The sequence below is a fragment of the Eulemur rufifrons genome, chromosome 3 (genome assembly GCF_041146395.1).
Source record: "Eulemur rufifrons isolate Redbay chromosome 3, OSU_ERuf_1, whole genome shotgun sequence".
NCBI lineage: Eukaryota > Metazoa > Chordata > Mammalia > Primates > Lemuridae > Eulemur > Eulemur rufifrons.
In genome coordinates, this window is record NC_090985.1 from 90212061 (window position 1) to 90217961 (window position 5901).

General features: G+C 37.9%; 1 non-coding gene and 1 pseudogene across 1 annotated transcript; both read left to right on the top strand.

The window, feature by feature from the left end:
* Positions 1–542: 542 nt before the first annotated feature.
* Positions 543–674, top strand: LOC138382273 (small nucleolar RNA SNORA72). Its single transcript, XR_011233363.1, has one exon. It is a non-coding gene; the product is annotated as a small nucleolar RNA SNORA72 (small nucleolar RNA).
* Positions 675–4680: 4006 nt separating this feature from the next.
* On the top strand, positions 4681–4813 carry LOC138382031 (U4 spliceosomal RNA; annotated as a pseudogene).
* The last annotated feature ends 1088 nt before the right edge of the window (positions 4814–5901 follow it).

The following is a 5901-nucleotide window of genomic DNA, read 5'->3' on the forward strand; positions in this document are numbered from 1 at the left end:
CCAGAAATAGATCTCAATGTATATCTGGCAAAAGTATATACTAACTTCTTTTTTTAAAACAATTTTTTATTGATGCATAATAGATGTAGTTTTAGCATACATGTTGATAATTTAATACATTCATATAATTTGTAAAGATCAAATCAATGTACTTGGAATATCCATCACCTTAAATATTTGTCTTTTATTTATGCCAGAAACATTTGAATTATTCTCTTCTAGCTATTTTGAAATGCACAATAGACCATTGTAAACGATAGTCACCCTAATGATCTATCAAACACTAGGCCTTATTTCTTCTATCAAACAGTGTATTTGTGCTCATTAATCAACTTCTCTTCATCCTTCCTGCCCCCTAAGAAATATTAATTTCTTCAGTAATAAATTGATTATTTAATAGAGTACTGACATAGTACTGGGGAGAGAATAAAGTTGGGCCTCTACACTGCATATAAAACAAAATTAAATTAAATTAAAATGTTAAAATAAAATGTAAGAGACTGCATATATAACTTAGGTATAAAAGGAAATATGTTAACCAAGTGAGAAAAAGCAAAAGCTAATGAAAGAGTAATAATCAGGACAGGTTAAACATTCACTATATTAAAACCATGCATGTGTCCCCAAACCTAGTTCTTTCCCTAGGTTTGGTTTTATAAATGCTTGTGATAAACCAGGTAAAAAATAAAATAAAATAAAGCTTAATAAAAGAAACAAAGAACTAGGAAGAAAGGAAGGAAGAGAGGGAAGGAGAGAGGGAGGTAAGAGGATGGGAACAAGGGAGAAATAAATATTTGACAATATAATTTTTAATTAGGGTAAAAGTATCATAGACAAAATTAATAGATAAAATAGATAAACCATGCTTTTTTGGGGGGAAAAAACATTTTGAACCTTAGAGCAACAAAAAGTTATCTATAACATATGAAAAGCTTTTACAAAATAACATGTAATAACATGGGCAAAGAATATAAATAGGCAGTTCACAGAAGAGCACATCTAAGTGACCAGCAACCACATGAAAAGCTGTTCAAGTAAATGCAAAATAAAAAAGGTAACAATGAGACATCACATCTGACAAAAAATAAAGCAAAGTAAGTATCTACTATTGCAAGAAATTGGAGGAAGGGAGGCTCTCCTACACTACTGAGTGAAATGACAGTTTTACAGACTTTCTGGAAAACAATCCAGCAACATTTATTATAATTTCATACACTTATACCCTTTGATCTAGCAAGTCTACTGGTCACATAATAATACATCACACTTTATATCACATAAAAACAAAGCCATCAGTATCTAAAAATACAAGTATGTTTATTGTAGTATTGTTGATAATGGTCAAAAACAGCACGCAAGTGACTGTCCAACCATTTGGGGAATGGTTGAATATATTAAGATTAATTTACATCATGAAACATTATGCAAAACTTAAAAGAATGCATTTGAAGTTAACTAAATACTTGGAAAGATTTTTCTGGAAATTTTTTGAGTAAGAAAAAGAAAATGCAGAAAAGTGGGAATAATGCAACCTCATTTTTTGAAACAACCGAAAAATTGCCTTTATTTGTATAGTTATGCATATTAGTGTGTGTGTATATATAGTTTGTTTATAATTATAGAGCTTGAAGGAAAAGGGATTCATCAAAAAGCCTGCCTATTTGGAAGAAAGGAAAGGAGAGAGGCAAAAGGAGGAACAGACAAAGAAATTATAGCCCTAAAATTATTATGATATGATCTCATTTAAGCATTTATGTAAAATTACATATGGATGCATGTATGCATGCATGGGAAGAAAAATTTTAAATAAATTTTAAAAATTAAAAAGAGAAAGGAGGACTTTAAGTTGGGACTGGGCTCTACTTGGTTCTGTAACAGCTTCCAGCCTTTGGATATCAGCTCTGCAGATTTTGGACCTGTCAGCCTCTATAATTGTGGGAGCCAATTGTTTATACTAAATCTCTTTTTTTATATACACATTAAAAAAACAGAAAGGAAAGAAGAGAGAAAGGAGAAGAACACAAGGATGGGGAGGTGTGAAGAGTGAGATGGAGACAGAAAGTCAGAGAGACAGAGAGAGAAATTGACATTGACTTTGACAAACAGCCTTTCAAGACTTACCTTAACTAACTTCTTCATTTGTTAATGACTTAAAACTCAAGGTTGCCAGCTTTCAATAATATCAGATACTTAACAACTTCAGTTCAAAATATGAGGGCATTTTTAGGTTTTGTAATTTATCTTTTCTTTTTCCTTCCCTTGTTATCTCTTCCCCCTATTAGAAGCAGGAACAACCTATTGTCAGTGTTGAGTATCATCTACATAGCTCAGAATTCTACCTAACTACATGGAAATCTTTTAAGCTGATGTCTACCAACTGATTTTCTAAGCATTTTATAGCACGTATGAAATATTAGATAATCTATTAGGTGAGAGGCTTCTCCTAAAAGTAAAACCGTTCATTTTCAAGAAAAGTTTGCTTTTGCAAAACAACAAAAGCTTCAATATCTTCTAAGTTACAAAAGACCAGAGGCTATGTTTCCAACACAGAAGAAACAATTTCTGAAACACTTTAATAAATCTCAGTAATTGCTAGAACACCATGAAGACAAGCAGAAAACAAAGAAGGATATCAATTTCTCAAAAGATCAAGGTCAATAGAATTGGTTTCAGCAACCGTTCAACAATTTATAATGAAATCAAACTTGTCACCAAATATCTTAGGGAAGTAATGACAATGGACATACTTTGAGTCTATGGCTTAGCATAAGATGTCACCAGGGAATTAAGAATGATTACGATGTTATAGGTTTAGTGAACAGTGGATGAGGAACACGAATACTGTAGAAAGAGGTTTTAATACAGTGAGTCTGTAGAGTAAAATTAATATAAAACTTGAATTCAGTTTCGTATCATTAAAATAATCTATGCCCATTAAAATTTTATAATCAACCTTCATCTAATCATTCATTCAACCTGCCTCCCTCAATCTTTCCTGTTTTAGGAAGAATTGAGTACAGACCCTGAAATACCTCTGTTAGTAATAATCTCAGCTTCTGTTTGTTAAGCTTGTATTCTATAAGAAGCACCCTTAATATTTAATCTCATTTAAGTATAATTGCAACTTTATGAAACAGGTATTATTACACCATTTTAAGATGAGGAGACTGAGGCTTGAGAGGTACGACGACTATGACCAAGGCCAAACAGCTAGTAGGTGGCAGAGCAAGGAATCACAGTCATAACTAAGTTCAAAACCTTTGCTTTTTCTGCTCTACTGCCACGGGTCTCTTGGTAAGTCCGTCTGTCCCAGGGATGGCCTAACGCAGAGAACCTATCCCATCCGCAGCTCTCTAGCTTGGACTCACTGACTCAGCATCTTCATAGGAGGCCATTGTCGTTAATTCATTCAACGTCTGTGGGATGGCTCAGAAGACACAGCTACCACCCCCCTCAGCCTCACCCTCCTTAAGCACATATCCAGTGGGAGCACACTCAGCCCACCCGCCCCACCCAGCACACCTTGCCCACCCGATCACCACCAACATCCCAAACTCCCAGGACTCAGGTAAGTGACCGCAAGAAATTAGTCATGACTCAACCTCATATCCTCTTTACTTGGGAAACGTACACATTTTGTCCTCCTAAACTCGGAAAATCTCAGGGGAACAAGATTATTAAAGGCTAATGGGTGATTAAAATAAGGCCTCAGAATCTTGTCCCTGAGAACATCCTGGGTTGAAGCACTCACAGACTCTATGACCTAGGGGTCTCTGGTCTAGCACTTTCATTTCGCAGCTGAGAAAACTAGGCACAAAGGGGTGACACTATACTAGCTTGTCCACGACCCAGTCCCTGCCTACCTTTCCGACCTCACGTCATGCCCTCCTGCCACCATCCATACCTCAATGTACACCCGACTCAGAGCAGAGCAGCTAATTGATGTTTCTGTACTTCCGTCTCCTCATTTTCAAAATAGAGATCATTCAACTTTCGGCCCTCCAACACATTTTTATTGAGATGCATCAGTACCAGGAATTCCCTAACCAACCTCACAGGATTGTTATGAGGATTAATTCCTTAGCATTGAATAATGAGAATTAAATTCTATATAAGATTCTTAACCTAGTGACTGATAAATAGTAATTCTCTATATAAGTTATTAGTAGTATCATTGTTTCATTGTCACACCTCTATACTTTTGCACATGCTGCCCTATCCTCTCAAAATGCCCTGCTCCAGCTAAAAGTCCTTCAGGACTCAAAATAGTGTCTCCTCTGTGAAGTTTGTTTTCCCTTTTCTAAGAATAGTTACTGGCTTTCTTCTCCTCTTCTGGGCTGTCTTTGTACATACATCAATTACAGAAATATCCATGTTGTATTTTAATACTTTGTTTCACATCTGTCTTCCCTCTCTTCCTGGGACACAGAGTTCCTTAAAGGTAAATGGGGATGGTGTCTTATTCATAGCAGTAGTTCCTGCATCGATGCAGTAGCAAGAACAAAATAGATTTTCCACACGTGTATACTGAAGAAATGAACAGCCAGCCTGAGCTTAGACAGTCAACTGGCCTCAAGCTCCCTGATTCCCTGCCCCAGGCATTTTTCTTTCTACCCTGCTGCTTCTCCGAATCTTTGGGGAAAGGGGCCACAATATTCCGGTATAGAACCCTACAGAGCAGGCTCTGTGCAGTGGCAGTCAATGAGGTTTATCTGAGGTGCAATTACTGCTAATTGAAAATTTTTCCCAATACCCTGCCATGACAACTTGCAGTATAGTCTGCAGTGGCAATTTCTGACAGTCTCTAATAAGACTGAATTTTAAAAAAAAGAAGGAAGGAAAGAAAGAAAGAAAGAAAGAAAGAAAGAAAGAAAGAAAGAAAGAAAGATAGATTACAGACCAGCCTCCTCTGCTTCTCAGGAGGCCTAGATCAGTCTGAGTCCAATCAGGAGACAGAAACTACACAGTAATTCAAGTAAGAAAATATAAAGAATTACTAAGCTCTGATTTAACAGTAACTTTAGTAAGAAAATTCTATACAGTACCCTTGAGGTAAGGAAGTGTCCCCAAGGAAGGACAAACATGGAAGGGATCCCCTTTCCAAGGCTCAGGTTCAGACCTCATTGGAGAAGGTGTCATTGCAGTCCGCTAGATGGCAAACAAGTTTGCTGGTCCACAGCCCTAGAGCAAGCAGGAAGCAGCCCTGTGTGGTCCTGGCAAGCTGTGGCTAATGGGCAGCATGCGGAGGGAATGGGGGTACCGTGTAGGCAAGAGGTCTGGAGTGCCCAGTGACTGCATGGGAGAGCTCTGGAGACAAATGGGATGGAGGAAACAGACAAACAGAGGGAACTGGGGTCCAGTGTGGGCAGGGGGCCTAGAGTACACAGTGTCTGTGACCATCAGGCCAGGCCTGGGCACCAGGGTCACCGAGGCATTGTGCCTTCTGGGATCATGGCTAGGGCAGAGCAGCACTGAAGTCCTCACCCAGTGCAGCCACCAGAACCAGCAGGAAAAATCCCTTCCTCCAGCAATGTCCTTCCAGCGCCCTCTGTGAGAACGCGTAACATCATGCTCACTGTCAAGAAGAAATGTGTAAAGGCAGTCTGTCCATTATTGCAGGGCAGGTATTAAAAGATGAATTTGGAGCTGACAGGCAATAAATTGATAACTGGCACAAAGCCCAAATGGAAATCCAGGGTGAATAACTGCTTATGCTGACTCTGTGCAAGTCGGTTAAAATGCCAGCCACAAGGGAACAGGGTTGATCTGAAGAATAATGAGGTCATACATTTAAAGGTGTGGCACAAGGTGGACTTTCAATTAATATTTTTACCCAGTCTCTTTAATGAAAGTTTGCTGTATTAGTTTTCTATTCCTGTGTAACAAATTGTCCCAAAATTT